The 23,332-nt window shown below is 44.9% G+C and overlaps 1 long non-coding RNA gene across 1 annotated transcript in view; it reads left to right on the top strand.

The window, feature by feature from the left end:
- Window positions 1–347: 347 nt before the first annotated feature.
- Window positions 348–23,332, top strand: part of LOC143818595 (uncharacterized) — a 49,387-nt gene continuing 26,402 nt past the window's right edge. The window contains exon 1 of the long non-coding RNA XR_013224629.1: window positions 348–412. This is a non-coding gene — a long non-coding RNA (uncharacterized LOC143818595). The remainder of the gene's footprint in view (window positions 413–23,332) is intronic.

Below are 23,332 nucleotides of genomic sequence, written 5' to 3'. Positions count from 1 at the left end.
CCCTTCTGTATTATTCTGAGTACAATATACGGTCTTATTTATTATCTTGGAGGAATTGCTGGTTTTATATAATTTACGTTATGTACAGCGTCGGCGGCTCAGAAATGTGAAAATAATACATCGCAAGGCACTCCAGCTGCGGAGATCAAACTATTCTTCTCTACACAAAAAAGACGGCACGGGAAGATCTCAGAGTTTGATGTAAACTTTGTGAAAGTTGCAGAAAACTTTGAAGTGGGTGGTCAGGGGAGGATCACTGTAATGTGTCCTGTTCTCTCCCTAATCATAAAGTGCGGTGGTAACACGGGTGCAGACACGACAAAGACATCAAGCTCTTGACGCCCACTCTATGACTTCAAAGACCGCCCACCGGGTGAAGGAAAAGATGAAAGTGTGCCAGCACTGCATTCAGGTGCGGACAGGAACATGTGAATTTAACAAGCAAAGTAAAAATCATGTAAAAAAAAAGTGCATTTCATCAGGAATTCCCTAGTATCGAGGAGCATTAATATGATTAACCAGTGATGCAATTAGAGTAATGGGCCCCAGGGCAAAATTTGGACCTGTTATATATGTTCTTCATGCTCAGCCCATCCTGGTATATATGTACTCTTTCCTGGTTCCATAGTGGTATGTATGTCTCCTTTCTGGGCCCATCCTGGCAAGTATATCCCCCTTCATGGTATATATGTATATATGTCCTCCATCCTTGGCCTATCAGGTATATATGGCCCCTTTCCTGGGCCCATCCTGATATGTATGTCTCCCATCCTGGGCCTATCCAGGTATATGTTTCTCCCTTACTGGGAGTATCCAGGTATATATGCCCCCCTTAATGGGCCCATCCTAGTATGTATGTCCCCCTTCATGATATATATGTGCGCCATCTAGGGCCTATCCAGGTACAGTTGTGCTTAAAATGTTACATACCTGTTGTGAATTCTGTTTTTGGGCTCCCTCTGGTGGCTACTTGTGGTACTGGCTGACTTGTGGCTTGGGTCCTCAGTGCACCTGTTTTCATCAGGCAATTGGGAGTTTCCTACTTAGGCTGGCTTCTCAGTCACTCTAGCGCCGGCAATCAATGTTACCAGAGCTCTCCTGTTACTTGCTACCTGCTCCAAGTCTGCAATTCAGCTAAGTTGAATCTTTGGCATTTGAACATTTGTTTTTTGTCCAGCATGCATTTAGGTTTCTTGTGCTGCTGGAAGCTCTAGTGAGCTGAAATTGCCGCTCCGGTGTCATGAGTTGATAACGGAGCTAAGGTAATTTCAGGATGGCTATTTAGGATTTTTGAGGTAACCGTGAAGTCCTCTTTTGTATTTTCTGCTATTTAGTTAGAGGGCCTCACTGTGCTGAATCTATTTTCATACTGCGTTTGTGTTTTCCTCTTATCTAACCGTCATTATATGTGGGGGGCTACTATGACTTTTGGGGTTTCCCTGGAGGCAAGCTAGGTCTGTGTATTCCTCTTCTAGGGGTAGTTAGATCTCCGGCTGGCGCGAGGTGTCTAGAACCAACGCAGGAACACCCCCTGGCTACTATTAGTTGCGTGGTAGGTTCAGCATCGCGGTTACCTTAGTTACCATCTTCCTAGAGCTTGTCCGTTTTTTCCCTGTTCCCTTGCCATTGGGGATCATGACAGTATTGCCGGCCACTGAATGTATTGGCTGAAGAAGGAGAGAAAAGAAAAGAAGTTTCTGACCTTTTTTTTTTTTTTGCTCTGAAACTCTGCTTAGCCATAATTGCAGTTTGCTGTTTTGTTTTTTTTTCCTCTCCTCTTAACCCCTGAATGGCTCAGATCTCAGCTGCTGAGAGATGGATATCCAGGGTTTGGCTTCGGACCTGAATACACTTGCTTCTGGGGTTCAAAATATCCAAGACTATGTTATACATGCTCCTATATCTGAACCCAAGATTCCTATACTTGAGTTCTTTTCTGGAGATAGATCTCGTTTTTTGAATTTTAAGCACAATTGTAATTTGTATCTTTCTCTGAGATCTCGTTCCGCTGGAGACCCCGCTCAGCAGGTTAAAATTGTTATTGCCTTGTTGCGGGGTGACCCCCAGAATTGGGCATTTGCATTGGCACCAGGGGATCCTGCGTTGCTCAATGTGGATGCGTTTTTTCTGGCACTGGGGTTGCTCTATGAGGAACCTAATTTGGAGATTCAGGCTGAAAAGGCCTTGATAGCCCTCTCTCAAGGGCATGATGAAGCTGAAATATATTGTCAAAAATTTCGAAAGTGGTCAGTGCTTACTCAGTGGAATGAGTGCGCCCTGGCGGCTAATTTCAGAGAAGGTCTCTCTGACGCCGTTAAAGATGTCATGGTGGGGTTTCCTACGCCCACAGGTCTGAATGAGTCCATGACTATGGCTATTCAGATTGATCGGCGTTTACGGGAGCGCAGACCTGTGCACCATTTGGCGGTGTCTTCTGAGCAGGCACCGGAGATTATGCAATGTGATAGAATTCTGTCCAGAAGTGAACGGCAGAATTATAGGCGTAAAAATGGATTGTGCTTCTACTGTGGTGATTCTGCTCATGTTATATCAGCATGCTCTAAACGCACCAAAAAGGCTGATAAGTCTTTTGCTATTGGCACCTTACAGTCTAAGTTTATTTTGTCTGTAACCTTGATCTGTTCATTATCATCTATTACTGTGGATGCCTATGTGGATTCTGGCGCTTCCTTGAGTCTTATGGATTGGTCCTTTGCCAGACAATGTGGGTTTAGCCTAGAGCCATTGGAAGTTCCTATCCCTCTGAAGGGTATCGACTCCACACCATTGGCTAGGAATAAACCACAATTCTGGACACAAGTGACTATGTGTATGACTCCTGATCATCAGGAGGTGATTCGTTTCCTTGTGTTACATAACTTGCATGATGTCTTAGTGCTTGGACTGCCATGGTTGCAAACTCATAATCCAGTCCTTGACTGGAAAACAATGTCTGTGTTAAGCTGGGGATGTCGGGGGGCTCATGGGGGAGCATCTTTGGTTTCTATTGCTTCATCTACTCCCTCTGAAATTCCAGCATTTTTGTCTGATTTCTCTGATGTTTTTGAGGAGCCTAAATTGGGTTCTCTTCCCCCCCACAGGGAGTGTGATTGTGCTATAGACTTGATTCCTGGTAGCAAGTTTCCCAAGGGTCGTTTGTTCAATCTGTCTGTGCCTGAGCATGCTGCTATGCGAGAGTATATTAAGGAGTCCTTGGAAAAGGGACATATTCGTCCATCCTCATCCCCTTTAGGAGCAGGTTTTTTTTTCGTGGGTAAAAAGGATGGCTCCCTGAGGCCCTGCATTGATTATCGCCTGTTGAATAAGATTACAGTCAAATACCAGTATCCTTTGCCACTATTGACTGATTTATTTGCTCGTATTAAAGGGGCAAAGTGGTTCTCTAAGGTTGATCTTCGGGGTGCGTATAATTTGGTGCGGATTAAGCAGGGGGATGAGTGGAAAACTGCATTTAATACGCCCGAGGGCCATTTTGAGTATTTGGTGATGCCTTTTGGCCTTTCTAATGCTCCTTCTGTCTTTCAGTCCTTTATGCACGATATTTTCCGTAAATGCCTGGATAAATTTATGATTGTGTATCTGGATGATATTTTGGTTTTTTCGGATGACTGGGAGTCGCATGTTCAACAGGTTAGGAAGGTTTTTCAGGTTTTGCGGTCCAATTCTTTGTTTGTAAAGGGTTCAAAGTGTATCTTTGGGGTTCAGAAGATCTCCTTTTTGGGATATATTTTTTCCCCTTCTTCTGTGGAGATGGATCCTGTCAAGGTTCGGGCTATTTGTGATTGGACGCAGCCTACTTCCCTGAAGAGTCTTCAGAAGTTCTTGGGCTTTGCTAATTTCTATCGTCGATTTATAACTGGGTTTTCAAGTATTGCTAGACCTTTGACTGATTTGACTAAGAAGGGTGCTGATGTTGCCAATTGGTCCTCTGCGGCTGTGGAGGCCTTTCGGGAGCTTAAGCGCCGTTTTGCTTCTGCCCCTGTCTTGCGCCAGCCTGATGTTTCGCTCCCTTTTCAGGTTGAGGTGGATGCTTCCGAGATTGGAGCAGGGGCGGTTTTGTCACAGAAAAGTCCCGATTGCTCAGTGATGAGACCATGTGCATTTTTCTCTCGAAAGTTTTCGCCCGCTGAGCGAAATTATGATGTCGGTAATCGGGAGCTCTTGGCTATGAAGTGGGCATTTGAGGAGTGGCGTCATTGGCTTGAGGGTGCTAGACATCAGGTGGTGGTCTTGACTGATCACAAGAACCTGATTTACCTTGAGTCTGCCAGGCGTCTGAATCCCAGACAGGCGCGCTGGTCGTTGTTTTTCTCCCGGTTTAATTTCGTGGTTTCATACTTGCCGGGCTCAAAAAATGTAAAGGCAGATGCTCTTTCTAGGAGTTTTGAGCCTGACTCCTCTGGTGATTCCGAGCCTACTGGTATCCTTAAGGATGGAGTGATCTTGTCTGCTGTCTCTCCAGACTTGCGACGTGCGTTGCAGGAGTTTCAGACTGATATGCCTGATCGTTGTCCGTCTGGGAGATTGTTTGTTCCAGATGAGTGGACCAGTAGAGTCATCTCAGAGGTTCATTCTTCTGTGTTGGCAGGCCACCCTGGAATTTTTGGTACCAGAGATTTGGTGGCCAGGTCCTTCTGGTGGCCTTCCCTGTCTCGAGATGTGCGTACCTTCGTACAGTCTTGTGATGTGTGTGCTCGGGCCAAGCCTTGCTGTTCTCGGGCTAGTGGATTGTTGTTGTCCTTGCCTATTCCAAAGAGGCCGTGGACTCACATCTCTATGGACTTTATCTCGGATCTCCCGGTGTCTCAGAAGATGTCCGTCATTTGGGTGGTGTGTGACCGTTTTTCTAAGATGGTTCATTTGGTACCCTTGCCCAAATTGCCTTCTTCATCGGAGTTGGTTCCCTTATTTTTTCAGAATGTGGTTCGTTTACATGGTATCCCAGAAAACATCGTTTCTGACAGGGGATCTCAATTTGTGTCTAGGTTTTGGCGAGCGTTCTGTGCCAGGATGGGCATTGATTTGTCTTTTTCGTCTGCGTTCCATCCTCAGACTAATGGCCAGACGGAGCGAACTAATCAGACCTTGGAGACTTATTTGAGGTGTTTTGTGTCTGCTGATCAGGATGATTGGGTCGCCTTTTTGCCGTTGGCCGAGTTTGCCCTCAATAATCGGGCCAGTTCTGCTACTCTGGTTTCCCCTTTCTTTTGCAATTCAGGGTTTCACCCTCGTTTTTCATCTGGCCAGGTGGAGTCTTCGGATTGTCCTGGAGTGGACACTGTGGTGGATAGACTGCACCAGATTTGGAGTCATGTGGTGGACAATTTGAAGTTGTCTCAGGAGAAGACTCAGCAGTTTGCTAATCGTCATCGTCGTGAGGGTCATCGTCTCCGTGTTGGGGACTTGGTGTGGTTGTCTTCTCGTTTTGTCCCTATGAAGGTCTCTTCTCCTAAGTTTAAACCTCGGTTTATAGGTCCGTATAAGATTTTGGAGATTCTTAATCCTGTATCTTTTCGTTTGGACCTACCGGCATCTTTCACCATTCATAATGTCTTCCATCGGTCGTTGTTGCGGAGGTATGAGGTGCCGGTGGTTCCTTCTGTTGAGCCTCCTGCTCCTGTGCTGGTGGAGGGTGAATTGGAGTATGTTGTGGAGAAGATTTTGGACTCTCGCGTTTCCAGACGGAGACTTCAGTATTTGGTTAAATGGAAGGGATATGGTCAGGAAGATAATTCTTGGGTGACTGCCTCTGATGTTCATGCCTCTGATTTGGTCCGCGCCTTTCATAGGGTGCATCCAGATCGCCCTGGTGGTTCTCATGAGGGTTCGGTGCCCCCTCCTTAAGGGGGGGGTACTGTTGTGAATTCTGTTTTTGGGCTCCCTCTGGTGGCTACTTGTGGTACTGGCTGACTTGTGGCTTGGGTCCTCAGTGCACCTGTTTTCATCAGGCAATTGGGAGTTTCCTACTTAGGCTGGCTTCTCAGTCACTCTAGCGCCGGCAATCAATGTTACCAGAGCTCTCCTGTTACTTGCTACCTGCTCCAAGTCTGCAATTCAGCTAAGTTGAATCTTTGGCATTTGAACATTTGTTTTTTGTCCAGCATGCATTTAGGTTTCTTGTGCTGCTGGAAGCTCTAGTGAGCTGAAATTGCCGCTCCGGTGTCATGAGTTGATAACGGAGCTAAGGTAATTTCAGGATGGCTATTTAGGATTTTTGAGGTAACCGTGAAGTCCTCTTTTGTATTTTCTGCTATTTAGTTAGAGGGCCTCACTGTGCTGAATCTATTTTCATACTGCGTTTGTGTTTTCCTCTTATCTAACCGTTATTATATGTGGGGGGCTACTATGACTTTTGGGGTTTCCCTGGAGGCAAGCCAGGTCTGTGTACTCCTCTTCTAGGGGTAGTTAGATCTCCGGCTGGCGCGAGGTGTCTAGAACCAACTTAGGAACACCCCCTGGCTACTATTAGTTGCGTGGTAGGTTCAGCATCGCGGTTACCTTAGTTACCATCTTCCTAGAGCTTGTCCGTTTTTTCCCTGTTCCCTTGCCATTGGGGATCATGACACATACCCGGGCAGAATTTTTGCTTTCTTGGCCTTTTTTCAGAGAATATGAATGATAACACCAAAACTTTTTCTCCACTTTTGGCTAGTTGTTGGGTGAAGCCATTTATTGTCAGACTACTGTGGTTTCTCTTTTTATATCATAATGACAACCCAAAACATCCAAATGACCCTGATCAAAAGTTCGCATACCCTATTTCTTAATACCATGTATTACCCCCTCTAACATCAATGACAGCTTGAAGTCTTTTCTGGTAGTTGTGGATGAGGTTCTTTATTTTCTCAGATTGTAAAGCTGCCCACTCTTCTTGGCAAAAAACATCCAGTTCCTGTAAATTCCTTTGCTGTCTAGCATGAACTGCACTCTTTAGATCTCCCCAGAGTGGCTCAATGATATTGAGGTCAGAAGACTGAGATGGCCACTCCAGAACCTTCACTTTGTTCTGCAGTAGCCAATGACAGGTCGACTTGGCCTTGTGTTTTGGATCATTGTCATGTTGGAACGTCCAAGTACGTCCCATGAGCAGCTTCTGGGTTTATGAGTGTAAATTTGCCTTCAGTATTTGCTGATAACGTGCTGCATTCATCTTTCCTTCATCATTGACCACGTTTCCTACGTCTTTGTAGCGCACAAATTCCAAAACATCAGCGATCCACCTCCATGCTTTACAGTAGGAATGGTGTTACTTTAATCATAGGCCTTGTTGACCTTTCTCCAAATGTAATGAATATGGTTGTGGCCAAAAAGTAAAATTTTGATCTTATCACTCCATATTACCTTGTTCCAGACATTTTGAGGCTTGTCTCTGTGCTGTTTTGCGTATTGTAGGCCAGATACTTTGTGGCATTTGCGCAGTAATGGCTTTCTTCTGGCGACTCGACCATGCAGCCTATTTTTCCTCAAGTTCCTCCTTATTGTGCATCTTAAAACAGCCACACCACTAGTTTTCAGAGTCCTGTATTTCAGCTGATGTTATTTGTGGGTTTTTCTTTGCGTCCCAAACAATTTTCCTGGCAGTTGTGGACGACATTTTTGTTGGTCTACTTGACCATGATTTTGTTTTTACAGAGCCCCTGATTTTCCATTTGTTAATCACAGTTTGAACACTGCTGACTGGCATTATCAATTCCTTGGATATCATTTTGTATCCTTTCATGTTTTATACAGTTCAACTACCTTTTCCCGTAGCTCCGTTGACAATTATTTTGCCTTCCCCATGACTCACAATCCAGAAACGTCAGTGGCTGGATGAAGGATGCAAGAGTCTGTCTGGATCCCAGAAACTCACTCAGCTTTTATGCACACACGCTGATTACAAGCAAACAGGTCACAGGTGAGGATGTTACCTTTAGTAGCAATTCAAACCCATTTGTGTCAACGTCTGTGCATGTTATCAGGACAAAAATCACCAGGGTACGTGAACTTTTTTTTATCAGGGTCATTTGGATGTTTTGGGTTGTCATTCTGACTTAAAAAGAGAAAACACAGTAGTTCACCCAACCACCCAATGGCTTCACCCAACCACTAACCATGAGTGGAGAAAAAGTTTTGGTGTTATCATTCATGTTCTCCGAAAAAAGGCCAAGAAAGCAAAAATTCTGCCGGGGTATGTAAACTTTTGAGCACAACTGTAGATATATGTATACATATATATTCTGTATCTATCAGAGGTGTTTTTACTGAATAAATAATAAAATTGTGATTTTAAGGAATTTTTCTGCTATTTGGGTTTTAAAAAAATGGAGCTATGTAAGAAGAATTAGAATCAATAGTTATATCTCCCCTGCAGAACTCTTTCAGTCATTCAGCTTGAGTCCTTTAAAACAATTTAATCCTATGTACGCAGCCCACGAGTGTATTTATCCGGTCAATAAATGCCCTACATCTGAGATAATTATCTGCTGAATGTTCTTTTCTGTCAGCACAAATGTTTCTGTTATTAGATTTTTCATCTGAAATATGTAAAGCTGGAATGTTCCCAGCAAACCATGATGGATGGGGAGTAGGTTGCAGTAAAAAAAAAAAACATCTGAAGAGTTATTGTTCTGGGCGAAGTAAGGGTCATTGTATGGGATGGCGAGAAGTAGTGACATAACATTAGTAAAGGTTTTGATGAATGACCCTTAATGAACCAAAATGGGGTTATTTTTGGGTCACTTTCAGAGCGAAGGATAAGTGAAATATTGTAGTCAATTGCTATTTTTTCTCAATTGTACAGTATGTAACCTTTGGATTCCTAAAAGTTATATATTTCTAGAGCTGTTGATGCCCCAAGTGTTTTTCCGGAATCTGGATAAAAAATTGTAATGCTGCATGGATGGATGGTGTTGGTGTAGCAGGGAGTCCGATTGGAACATTGGATGCAGGCATTCTGGAAAGGAAAGCTGGAGACTCAACATAAGAAAACTGTTGAGGAAGAGTCGAGGAGGTGGCACAGTTAAGTGAAAGTCATAATGTTTGAAAGTTCTAAAGCAAAGAACTTGAAAGTTCTGCTCTCCAACTGGCCACCACTGATAGACTGCAGAAGTGGTCACTACTCTAGCCAATGAGCTGTAAATTATAGATTTTAACATCTCTCCATTTTTTGGGATTTTTAATAACTGGCACACGCCAAGTACATCCACATCATTTTGAACTGTGCCAATGAAACAATAGTCAAATATCAAAAGACTGGCCATCACTTCCAAACAGAAAACTGGGGTGTACATGTGCAAACTAAGAGTAGCCACCTCTATATATAATTAACAAATGAAGTTGTCTCTGCTTTTCAAAAGCTTTTGATACGGTGCCACACAAAAGGTTGATACATAAAATGAGAATAATGGGGATAGGGGAAGATATGTGTAAGCGGGTTGAGAGCTGGCCTCAGGGATAGGAAACAAAGGGTGGTTATTAATGGAGCACACTCGGACTGGGTCTCGGTTAGCAGTGGGGTACCACAGGGGTCAGTATTGGCCCCTCTTCTTTTTAACATATTTATTAATGACCTTGTAGGGGGCATTCAGAGCAGAATTTCAATATTTGCAGATGACACTAAACTCTGCAGGGTAATCAATACAGGGGAGGACAATTTTATATTACAGGGTGATTTATGTATACTAGAAGCTTGGGCTGATAAATGGCAAATGAGCTTTAATGGGGATAAATGTAAGGTCATGCACTTGGGTAGAAGTAATAAGATGTATAACTATGTGCTTAATTCTAAAACTCTGGGGAAAAAACAGTCAATGAAAAATACCTGGGAGTATGGGTGGATGACAAACTCATATTTAGTGGCCAGTGTCAGGCAGCTGCTACAAAAGCAAATAAAATAATGGGATGCATTAAAAGAGGCAGAGATGCTCATGAGGAGAACATAATTTTACCTCTATACAAGTCACTAGTGCGACCACACTTAGAATACTGTGCACAGTTCTGGTCTCCGGTGTATAAGAAAGACATAGCTGAACTGGAGCGGGTGCAGAGAAGAGCAACCAAGGTTATTAGAGGACTGGGGGGTCTGCAATACCATGACAGGTTATTACACTTGGGGCTATTTAGTTTGGAAAAACGAAGACTAAGGGGTGATCTTATTTTAATGTATAAATATATGAGGGGACAGTATAAAGACCTTTCTGATGATCTTTTTAATCATAGACCTGAGACAGGGACAAGGGGGCATCCTCTACGTCTGGAGGAAAGAAGGTTTAAGCATAATAACAGACACAGATTCTTTACTGTAAGAGCAGTGAGACTATGGAACTCTCTGCCGTATGATGTTGTAATGAGTGATTCATTAATTAAATTTAAGAGGGGACTGGATACCTTTCTGGAAAAGTATAATGTTACAGGGTATATACACTAGATTCCTTGATAAGGCGTTGATCCAGGGAACTAGTCTGATTGCCGTATGTGGAGTCGGGAAGGAATTTTTTTCCCCATGGTGGAGCTTACTCTGTGCCACATGGTTTTTTTTTGCCTTCCTCTGGATCAACATGTTAGGGCATGTTAGGCTATGGGTTGAACTAGATGGACTTAAAGTTTTCGTTCAACCTTAATAACTATGTTACTATGTTACTATGTTGCACTCTGTAGCGCTATAGCATGTAAAGACGAAATATATGAAATTTGAATTGTATTACTGCTTTTGAAAATTGGAAACATTTTGAATACTTAGCGCATAGGTTAGTCTTTTGATATCATGTTTTAGGTTAGGTCCTAGCAGAGGGAATCGCCTTATCATGGCTGCTGGGAAAACATGAATTGGCCAAATTATGCACTAAGTATTCTCAAATGTTCTTATTTTCTAGAGCAGTAATGCAATTCATATTTCATATATTTTACGTTTGGATGCTATAGCGCTACAGAGTGCAACTTTATTTGTTAGTTAACGAAACAAGAGTAACTGGACGTTAATATTTAAAACAATGGTGGCTTGTATTGTGAACGGCAATGTGGTAAACCCGCTCTATGTATAAACCTGGATCATAGGAATCCTTTCTGCAGCTGAGGAATAGTGCCGGTGATATGTATAGTCCTGAGCTGTCCAGATGGTAATATGAATGTAGCGCACATTCCTAGCTGTTCAATGTTCCTCTGCTCCTCTGTAGGGATGTGGACTGTCTTACCCTGTTCCTGCACCTAAAGACAACAGATGCACTGTGCGAATACCGTCGTGCGGTTTTATATGTGAAGTAACGTGTGTCTAATGCAATGCGATATAATGTATTATGGTGATGTACAGTGTATAAAGTGTTAGGGAATAATATGAATATAGCATAAGTCAGACAGAATAGGATGCAGAACAGGTTAGCATGTAGATAGCAAATGGGTAAGGTTAGGACTAGCCCAGTGGGTGGGCACTAGTGCTGATAAGAAGGGAGCACTTCCTGGTTAGGGGGGAGTTTAGTGTCAGCCAGTGATGTGTATACTGGAGTTCATTTTCAGGTGTGGTGGGTTTCTAGGGACAGAATGGGCCAAATGTTCAGGGCAGTGGGAGGCCAAATGGAGATCCCTGATGGATATTCCAACAGCATTTGAAGCCTTGCTCTCAGGCCAGGTACCATGGAGTAAGCCTGGCCTTCCAACATTGCGAGGTCGTGGACATGGAGTTACATGAGGAGCAGGTGGCCGGTCCCGGGTGGGCAACGAATCTCTGGGGATGATGGAGTCAGTGGACTTGGGGGTAGTCCAGAATGAACATGTGGCAGAACAGAAGAGGAGTTGTGCAAAGGAAGAAGGAAGTCTGCATTGCTGTTCCCTATCCCACCTGTACCCACCTGATGAACTTGGACTGTTTACTAAAAGTTTGACTATTTCACAGAACCTGGTGTCCCATGCATTGTATGTGGCTCCTGAGAATGGAAGCCTGTAGACATCGGAGGTCTGTGGCCAGGGCCGGACTGGCCATCGGTCATTTCTGGCAAATGCCAGAAGGGCTGGTGGCAGTCGTGGGCCGCTCCCCCCCTCCGCATTCAACTATACTTGCGTCTATGACGCCTGTTATGGTTCTCAATGGCAAGAGAACATAGCCCCGCAAACATAAGTACTAGCTCTTGGAAGGATGGAAACTAAACTGACCATGAACTAAACCTGCCGCACAACTAACAGTAGCCGGGTAGCGTTGCCTACGATTTTTATCCCTAGACGCCCAGCGCCGGCCGGAGGACTAACTAATCCTGGCAGAGGAAAATATAGTCCTGGCTCACCTCTAGAGAAGTTTCCCCGATAGGCAGACAGAGGCCCCCACATATATTGGCGGTGATTTTAGATGAAATGACAAACGTAGTATGAAAATAGGTTTAGCAAAATTGAGGTCCGCTTACTAGATAGCAGGAAGACAGAAAGGGCACTTTCATGGTCAGCTGAAAACCCTATCAAAATACCATCCTGAAATTACTTTAAGACTCTAGTATTAACTCATAACATCAGAGTGGCAATTTCAGATCACAAGAGCTTTCCAGACACAGAAACGAAACTACAGCAGTGAACTGGAACAAAATGCAAAAACAAACGAGGACTAAAGTCCAACTTAGCTGGGAGTTGTCTAGCAGCAGGAACATGCACAGAAAGGCTTCTGATTACAATGTTGACCGGCATGGAAGTGACAGAGGAGCAAGGTTAAATAGCGACTCCCACCTCCTGATGGAAACAGGTGAACAGAGGGGATGATGCACACCAGTTCAATTCCACCAGTGGCCACCGGGGGAGCCCAAAATCCAATTTCACAACAGTACCCCCCCCTCAAGGAGGGGGCACCGAACCCTCACCAGAACCACCAGGGCGATCAGGATGAGCCCTATGAAAGGCACGGACCAGATCGGAGGCATGAACATCAGAGGCAGTCACCCAAGAATTATCCTCCTGACCGTATCCCTTCCATTTGACCAGATACTGGAGTTTCCGTCTGGAAACACGGGAGTCCAAGATTTTTTCCACAACGTACTCCAACTCGCCCTCAACCAACACCGGAGCAGGAGGCTCAACGGAAGGCACAACCGGTACCTCATACCTGCGCAACAATGACCGATGAAAAACATTATGAATAGAAAAAGATGCAGGGAGGTCCAAACGGAAGGACACAGGGTTAAGAATCTCCAATATCTTGTACGGGCCGATGAACCGAGGCTTAAACTTAGGAGAAGAAACCCTCATAGGGACAAAACGAGAAGACAACCACACCAAGTCCCCAACACAAAGCCGAGGACCAACCCGACGCCGGCGTTTGGCAAAAAGCTGAGTCTTCTCCTGGGACAACTTCAAATTGTCCACTACCTGCCCCCAAATCTGATGCAACCTCTCCACCATAGCATCCACTCCAGGACAATCCGAAGATTCCACCTGACCAGAAGAAAATCGAGGATGAAACCCCGAATTACAGAAAAAAGGAGACACCAAGGTGGCAGAGCTGGCCCGATTATTGAGGGCAAACTCCGCTAAAGGCAAAAAAGCAACCCAATCATCCTGATCTGCAGACACAAAACACCTCAAATATGTCTCCAAGGTCTGATTCGTCCGCTCGGTCTGGCCATTAGTCTGAGGATGGAAAGCAGACGAGAAAGACAAATCTATGCCCATCCTAGCACAGAATGCTCGCCAAAATCTAGACACGAATTGGGTTCCTCTGTCAGAAACGATATTCTCCGGAATACCATGCAAACGGACCACATTTTGAAAAAACAGAGGAACCAACTCGGAAGAAGAAGGCAACTTAGGCAGGGGAACCAAATGGACCATCTTAGAGAAACGGTCACACACCACCCAGATGACAGACATCTTCTGAGAAACAGGAAGATCCGAAATAAAATCCATCGAGATGTGCGTCCAGGGCCTCTTCGGGATAGGCAAGGGCAACAACAATCCACTAGCCCGAGAACAACAAGGCTTGGCCCGAGCACAAACGTCACAAGACTGCACAAAGCCTCGCACATCTCGAGACAGGGAAGGCCACCAGAAGGACCTTGCCACCAAATCCCTGGTACCAAAGATTCCAGGATGACCTGTCAACGCAGAAGAATGAACCTCAGAAATGACTTTACTGGTCCAATCATCAGGAACAAACAGTCTACCAGGTGGGCAACGATCAGGTCTATCCGCCTGAAACTCCTGCAAGGCCCGCCGCAGGTCTGGAGAAACGGCAGACAATATCACTCCATCCTTAAGGATACCTGTAGGTTCAGAGTTACCAGGGGAGTCAGGCTCAAAACTCCTAGAAAGGGCATCCGCCTTAACATTCTTAGAACCCGGCAGGTAGGACACCACAAAATTAAACCGAGAGAAAAACAACGACCAGCGCGCCTGTCTAGGATTCAGGCGTCTGGCGGACTCAAGATAAATTAGATTTTTGTGGTCAGTCAATACCACCACCTGATGTCTCGCCCCCTCAAGCCAATGACGCCACTCCTCAAAAGCCCACTTCATGGCCAAAAGCTCCCGATTCCCAACATCATAATTCCGCTCGGCGGGCGAAAATTTACGCGAGAAAAAGGCACAAGGTCTCATCACGGAACAATCGGAACTTCTCTGCGACAAAACTGCCCCAGCTCCGATTTCAGAAGCGTCGACCTCAACCTGAAAAGGAAGAGCAACATCAGGCTGACGCAACACAGGGGCGGAAGAAAAGCGGCGCTTAAGCTCCCGAAAGGCCTCCACAGCAGCAGGGGACCAATCAGCAACATCAGCACCCTTCTTAGTCAAATCAGTCAATGGTTTAACAACATCAGAAAAACCAGCAATAAATCGACGATAAAAGTTAGCAAAGCCCAAAAATTTCTGAAGACTCTTAAGAGAAGAGGGTTGCGTCCAATCACAAATAGCCTGAACCTTGACAGGATCCATCTCGATGGAAGAGGGGGAAAAAATATATCCCAAAAAGGAAATCTTTTGAACCCCAAAAACGCACTTAGAACCCTTCACACACAAGGAATTAGACCGCAAAACCTGAAAAACCCTCCTGACCTGCTGGACATGAGAGTCCCAGTCATCCGAAAAAATCAAAATATCATCCAGATACACAATCATAAATTTATCCAAATAATCACGGAAAATGTCATGCATAAAGGACTGAAAGACTGAAGGGGCATTTGAAAGACCAAAAGGCATCACCAAATACTCAAAGTGGCCCTCGGGCGTATTAAATGCGGTCTTCCACTCATCCCCCTGCTTAATTCGCACCAAATTATACGCCCCACGGAGATCTATCTTAGAGAACCACTTGGCCCCCTTTATGCGAGCAAACAAATCAGTCAGCAGTGGCAACGGATATTGATATTTAACCGTGATTTTATTCAAAAGCCGATAATCAATACACGGTCTCAAAGAGCCATCTTTCTTAGCCACAAAGAAAAAAACGGCTCCTAAGGGAGATGACGAAGGACGAATATGTCCCTTTTCCAAGGACTCCTTTATATATTCTCGCATAGCAGCATGTTCAGGCACAGACAGATTAAATAAACGACCCTTAGGGTATTTACTACCCGGAATCAAATCTATGGCACAATCGCACTCCCGGTGCGGAGGTAATGAACCAAGCTTAGGTTCTTCAAAAACGTCACGATATTCAGTCAAGAATTCAGGAATCTCAGAGGGAATAGATGATGAAATGGAAACCACAGGTACGTCCCCATGCTTCCCCTTACATCCCCAGCTTAACACAGACATAGCTTTCCAGTCAAGGACTGGGTTATGAGATTGCAGCCATGGCAATCCAAGCACCAACACATCATGTAGGTTATACAGCACAAGAAAGCGAATAATCTCCTGATGATCCGGATTAATCCGCATAGTTACTTGTGTCCAGTATTGTGGTTTATTACTAGCCAATGGGGTGGAGTCAATCCCCTTCAGGGGTATAGGAGTTTCAAGAGGCTCCAAATCATACCCACAGCGTTTGGCAAAGGACCAATCCATAAGACTCAAAGCGGCGCCAGAGTCGACATAGGCATCCGCGGTAATAGATGATAAAGAACAAATCAGGGTCACAGATAGAATAAACTTAGACTGTAAAGTGCCAATTGAAACAGACTTATCAAGCTTCTTAGTACGCTTAGAGCATGCTGATATAACATGAGTTGAATCACCGCAATAGAAGCACAACCCATTTTTTCGTCTTAAATTCTGCCGTTCACTTCTGGACAGAATTCTATCACATTGCATATTCTCTGGCGTCTTCTCAGTAGACACCGCCAAATGGTGCACAGGTTTGCGCTCCCGCAGACGCCTATCGATCTGGATAGCCATTGTCATGGACTCATTCAGACCCGCAGGCACAGGGAACCCCACCATAACATCCTTAATGGCATCAGAGAGACCCTCTCTGAAATTCGCCGCCAGGGCGCACTCATTCCACTGAGTAAGCACAGCCCATTTACGGAATTTCTGGCAGTATATTTCAGCTTCGTCTTGCCCCTGAGATAGGGACATCAAGGCCTTTTCCGCCTGAAGCTCTAACTGAGGTTCCTCATAAAGCAACCCCAAGGCCAGAAAAAACGCATCCACATTGAGCAACGCAGGATCCCCTGGAGCCAATGCAAAAGCCCAATCCTGAGGGTCGCCCCGGAGCAAGGAAATCACAATCCTGACCTGCTGAGCAGGATCTCCAGCAGAGCGAGATTTCAGGGACAAAAACAACTTGCAATTATTTTTGAAATTTTGAAAGCAAGATCTATTCCCCGAGAAAAATTCAGGCAAAGGAATTCTAGGTTCAGATATAGGAACATGAACAACAAAATCTTGTAAATTTTGAACTTTCGTGGTGAGATTATTCAAACCTGCAGCTAAACTCTGAATATCCATTTTAAACAGGTGAACACAGAGCCATTCCAGGATTAGAAGGAGAGAGAGAAAGAGAAAGGCTGCAATATAGGCAGACTTGCAAGAGATTCAATTACAAGCACACTCAGAACTGAAGGGAAGGGGAAAAAAAAAAAAAAAAATCTTCAGCAGACTTCTCTTTTCTCTCCTTTCTCTGTCAATTAATTTAACCCTTTTTTGGGCCGGTCAAACTGTTATGGTTCTCAATGGCAAGAGAACATAGCCCCGCAAACATAAGTACTAGCTCTTGGAAGGATGGAAACTAAACTGACCATGAACTAAACCTGCCGCACAACTAACAGTAGCCGGGTAGCGTTGCCTACGATTTTTATCCCTAGACGCCCAGCGCCGGCCGGAGGACTAACTAATCCTGGCAGAGGAAAATATAGTCCTGGCTCACCTCTAGAGAAGTTTCCCCGATAGGCAGACAGAGGCCCCCACATATATTGGCGGTGATTTTAGATGAAATGACAAACGTAGTATGAAAATAGGTTTAGCAAAATTGAGGTCCGCTTACTAGATAGCAGGAAGACAGAAAGGGCACTTTCATGGTCAGCTGAAAACCCTATCAAAATACCATCCTGAAATTACTTTAAGACTCTAGTATTAACTCATAACATCAGAGTGGCAATTTCAGATCACAAGAGCTTTCCAGACACAGAAACGAAACTACAGCAGTGAACTGGAACAAAATGCAAAAACAAACGAGGACTAAAGTCCAACTTAGCTGGGAGTTGTCTAGCAGCAGGAACATGCACAGAAAGGCTTCTGATTACAATGTTGACCGGCATGGAAGTGACAGAGGAGCAAGGTTAAATAGCGACTCCCACCTCCTGATGGAAACAGGTGAACAGAGGGGATGATGCACACCAGTTCAATTCCACCAGTGGCCACCGGGGGAGCCCAAAATCCAATTTCACAACAGACGCCGATACAGTTGAATGCAATGATGGAGGAGAGAGCGTCTGCTGTCGCTCCCTCTCCCATCATTCCCCGCTCTGCCTCTGACACTGCAGGTGCGCGATGACGTCATATCATCGCGTACCTGCTGTGTGGCCGGGCAGCTTGCAGCTGCTGAGAACGGAGCCGGGAGCAGCGCGGGGCACGAGGAGAGGTGAGGAGAGTTTTTTTTTTTTTAAATATATCAATGAGTGATAACTGGATTGTGGGGCTATTGGGGCTGGCTGCATTACATTCTATGGGGGCTGTGCTGTATTACATTCTATGGGAGCTGTGCTGTATTACATTCTATGGGGGCTGTGCTGTATTACATTCTATGGGGGCTGGCTGCATTACATTCTATGGGGTCTGTGCTGTATTACATTCTATGGGGGCTGTGCTGCATTACATTCTATGGGGCTGTGCTGTATTACATTCTATGGGTGGCTGGCTGCATTTTATTCTATGGGGGCTGTGCTGTATTACATTCTATGGGGGCTGTGCTATATTGCATTCTATGGGGGCTGTGCTGTATTACATTCTATGGGGGCTGGCTGCATTACATCCTATGGGGGCTGGCTGCATTACATTCTATGGGGGCTGGCTGCATTACATTCTATTTGGGCTGTGCTGTATTACATTCTATGGGGGCTGGCTGCATTACATTCTATGGGGGCTGTACTGTATTACATTCTATGGGGGCTGTGCTGTATTACATTCTATGGGGGCTGTGCTATATTACATTCTATGGGGGCTGTGCTGTATTACATTCTATGGGGGCTGGCTGCATTACATCCTATGGGGGCTGGCTGCATTACATTCTATGGGGGCTGGCTGCATTACATTCTATTTGGGCTGTGCTGTATTACATTCTATGGGGGCTGTGCTGTATTACATTCTATGGGGGCTGTGCTGTATTACATACTATGGGGGATATGCTGCATTACATTCTATGGGGGGCTGGCTGCATTACATTCTATGGGGGCTGGATGCATTACATTCTATGGGGGCTGTCTGCATTACATTCTATGGGGTCTGTACAGTATTACATTCTATGGGGGCTGTGCTGCATTACATTCTATGGGGGCTGTGCTGTATTAGATTCTATGAGGGCTGGCTGCATTACATTCTATGGGGGCTGTGCTGTATTACATTCTATGGGGCTGTGCTGCATTACATTCTATGGGGCTGTGCTGTATTACATTCTATGGGTGGCTGGCTGCATTACATTCTATGGGGGCTGTGCTGTATTAAATTCTATGGGGGCTGTGCTGTATTACATTCTATGGGAGCTGGCTGCATTACATTCTATTTGGGCTGTGCTGTATTACATTCTATGGGGGCTGTGCTGTATTACATTCTATGGGGCTGTGCTGCATTACATTCTATGGGGCTGTGCTGTATTACATTCTATGGGGGCTGGCTGCATTACATCCTATGGGGGCTGGCTGCATTACATTCTATGGGGGCTGGCTGCATTACATTCTATTTGGGCTGTGCTGTATTACATTCTATGGGGGCTGTGCTGTATTACATTCTATGGGGGCTGTGCTGTATTACATACTATGGGGGCTATGCTGCATTACATTCTATGGGGGGCTGGCTGCATTACATTCTATGGGGGCTGGATGCATTACATTCTATGGGGGCTGTCTGCATTACATTCTATGGGGGCTGTACAGTATTACATTCTATGGGGGCTGTGCTGTATTACATTCTATGGGGGCTGTGCTGTATTAGATTCTATGAGGGCTGGCTGCATTACATTCTATGGGGGCTGTGCTGTATTACATTCTATGGGGCTGTGCTGCATTACATTCTATGGGGCTGTGCTGTATTACATTCTATGGGTGGCTGGCTGCATTACATTCTTTGGGGGCTGTGCTGTATTACATTCTATGGGGGCTGTGCTGTATTACATTCTATGGGAGCTGGCTGCATTACATTCTATTTGGGCTGTGCTGTATTACATTCTATGGGGGCTGTTGTTGTGAACTGTGTTTCTGGGCTCCCTCTGGTGGTCACTAACGGTATTGTGTTAGGTATGTCTTGTTGCAGGCCTGAGCTCCAGCTGTGTCGTTAAGCAGCGGGTGTTTCCTATTTGAGTCTCCTCTGGACTCAGTCTCTTGCCTGGCATCGTTGTATCCAGACCTATTTGGTCTCCTCCGGATTCCTTTCAGTCTGCCTCATGCAAGAAAAGCTAAGTCTGTTTTGTACAATTTGGATCGTTTGCATTATTCCGTGTTTTTGTCCAGCTTGCTTTACATTTGATTTTTGACTCTCTGGAAGCTCTAGGGGGCTGATATTCTCCCTCCACACCGTCAGTCGATGTGGGGGTTCTTGAATGTTCAGCGTGGATGTTTTGTAGGGTTTTCTGCTAACCGCATAGTCCACTATCTATTTTCTGCTATCTAGACTATTGGGCCTCACTTTGCTGAATCTAGTTCATCTCTACGTTTGTGTTTTCCTCTTGCCTCACCGTTATTATTTGTTGGGAGCTTTCTATATCTTTGGGGTTCAATTTCTCTGGAGGCAAGCGAGGTCTTATTTTTTCCCTCTAGGGGTAGTCAGTTCTCCGGCTGGCTCGAGACGTCTAGAACCAACGTAGGCACGTTCACCGGCTACTTTTAGTTGTTTGTGTCAGGATCAGGTATGCGGTTAGCCCAGTTTCCACCTCCCTAGAGCAGTATTTATATTTTTGCTATCTTGCCGGAATATCAGAGATCCTCTGCCATTGGGATCATAACAGTATGCCAGGCCAAAAGAAAATGTTTAATGCATCGCAGAAGCGGGATTAAAAAGAAGTTCTGAGTTGTTTTTTTTTGTTTTTTTTTGTTTTTTGCTGCAGTTTGCCTAGCTTCTTCCATTCCCTTTTTCTCTGAGTGGCTGAAACTCTGCTGCAGATATGAATGTCCAGACTTTGACTTCTAGTGTGGATCAGCTTGCTGCTAGGGTGCAAAGCATTCAGGATTTTGTTATCCATAGCCCTATGTCTGAACCAAAAATACCTATTCCTGAGCCGTTTTTTGGAGATAGATCTAAATTCCTGAATTTTAGGAATAATTGTAAATTGTTTCTGTCTCTGAAACCTCGTTCCTCTGGTGATTCCGCTCAGCAAGTTAAGATTATTTCCTTCTTGCGCGGCGACCCTCAGGATTGGGCCTTCTCTCTGGCGCCAGGAGATCCTGCATTGGTGAATGTTGATGCGTTTTTTCTGGCACTTGGTTTGCTTTATGAGGAGCCTAATCTTGAAAATCAGGCTGAAAAAATGTTGCTGGTTATCTCTCAGGGTCAGGACGAAGCTGAGGTATATTGCCAAAAATTTCGGAAATGGTCCGTGCTTACTCAATGGAATGAGTGTGCACTGGCCGCAAATTTCAGAAATGGTCTTTCTGAAGCCATTAAAGATGTGATGGTGGGGTTTCCTATCCCTACAGGTCTTAATGATTCAATGGCTCTAGCCATTCAAATTGATCGACGTTTGCGGGAGCGCAAATCTGATAATCCTTTGGCGGTGCTGTCTGAACGGTCACCTGATTCTATGCAATGTGACAGAATTCTGACCAGAGCCGAGCGACAAAATCATAGACGTCAAAATGGGTTGTGTTTCTACTGTGGTGATTCAACACATGTTATCTCAGCATGCTCTAAACGTTTAAAGAAAAAAGTTAATCCTGTCGCCATTGGTACTTTTCAGCCTAAGTTTATTTTGTCTGTGACTTTAATTTGTTCATTATCTTCTTACTCAGTTATGGCTTTTGTGGATTCTGGTGCTGCTTTAAGTCTGATGGATTTGTCGTTTGCCAAGCGCTGCGGTTTTGTCCTGGAGCCTTTGGAAAATCCTATTCCTCTTAGAGGAATTGATTCTACGCCATTGGCAGAGAATAAACCTCAGTATTGGACGCAGGTGACCATGTGCATGACTCCTGTACATCAGGAGGTGATTCATTTTTTGGTACTGCATAAAATGCATGATGTTGTCGTTTTGGGTCTGCCATGGTTACAGGCCCATAATCCAGTTTTAGATTGGAAAGCTATGACTGTGTCTAGTTGGGGGTGTCAGGGGATTCATGGCGATTCTCCATTGGTGTCTATTGCTTCTTCTACTCCTTCTGAGATCCGTGAGTTTTTGTCAGACTTTCAGGATGTATTTAATGAGGCCAGGTCCAGTGCCCTTCCTCCTCATAGGGACTGTGATTGTGCTATAGATTTGATTCCTGGTAGTAAGTTTCCTAAGGGACGACTCTTTAATTTATCTGTGCCAGAGCATGCCGCGATGCGGAGTTATATAAAGGAGTCTTTGGAGAAGGGACATATTCGCCCATCCTCGTCCCCTCTTGGTGCAGGATTCTTTTTTGTGGGCAAGAAAGACGGGTCTCTGAGACCTTGTATTGATTATCGTCTTCTGAATAAGATCACTGTTAAATTTAAGTATCCTTTGCCATTGTTGTCTGATTTGTTTGCTCGGATTAAGGGATCCAGTTGGTTCACCAAGATAGATCTTCGTGGTGCGTATAACCTTGTGCGCATAAAGCAGGGAGATGAATGGAAAACGGCATTTAATACGCCTGAGGGTCATTTTGAGTACCTGGTGATGCCTTTCGGATTATCTAATGCTCCTTCTGTGTTTCAGTCCTTCATGCATGACATCTTCCGGAAATATCTGGATAAATTTATGATTATTTATCTGGATGATATTTTGTTTTTTTCTGATGATTGGGAGTCCCATGTGAACCAGGTCAGGATGGTGTTTCAGGTTTTGCGGGAGAATGCTCTATTTGTGAAGGGCTCAAAATGTATCTTTGGGGTACAGAAGGTTTCTTTTTTGGGTTTTATTTTTTCCCCTTCTACTGTGGAGATGGACCCAGTTAAGGTCCGTGCCATTCATGACTGGACTCAGCCCACGTCTGTTAAGAGCCTGCAGAAGTTCTTGGGCTTTGCTAATTTTTACCGTCGTTTTATCGCAAATTTCTCCAGCGTGGTTAAACCTTTGACTGATATGACCAAGAAGGGTTCTGATGTTGCGAATTGGTCTCCTGCGGCCGTGGAGGCCTTTCGGGAGCTGAAGCGTCGGTTTACTTCAGCGCCAGTCTTGTGCCAGCCGGATGTCTCTCTTCCCTTCCAGGTTGAAGTTGATGCTTCTGAAATTGGTGCAGGGGCTGTTTTGTCGCAAAAAAGTTCTGATGGCTCCGTGATGAAGCCATGTGCCTTCTTTTCAAGGAAATTTTCGCCTGCTGAGCGGAACTACGATGTTGGTAATCGGGAGTTGTTGGCCATGAAGTGGGCATTTGAGGAGTGGCGACATTGGCTCGAGGGAGCTAGACATCGTGTGGTGGTCTTGACTGATCATAAAAATCTGATTTACCTCGAGTCTGCCAAGCGCCTGAATCCTAGACAGGCCCGTTGGTCGTTGTTTTTCTCCCGTTTTGACTTTGTGGTCTCGTACCTGCCTGGTTCGAAGAACGTGAAGGCTGATGCACTTTCTAGGAGTTTTGTGCCTGATTCTCCGGGAGTCTCT

Source organism: Ranitomeya variabilis, chromosome 3, assembly GCF_051348905.1.
Source record: "Ranitomeya variabilis isolate aRanVar5 chromosome 3, aRanVar5.hap1, whole genome shotgun sequence".
NCBI classification, from domain to species: Eukaryota; Metazoa; Chordata; class Amphibia; order Anura; family Dendrobatidae; genus Ranitomeya; species Ranitomeya variabilis.
This window is presented reverse-complemented; position numbering and strand designations above follow the sequence as displayed.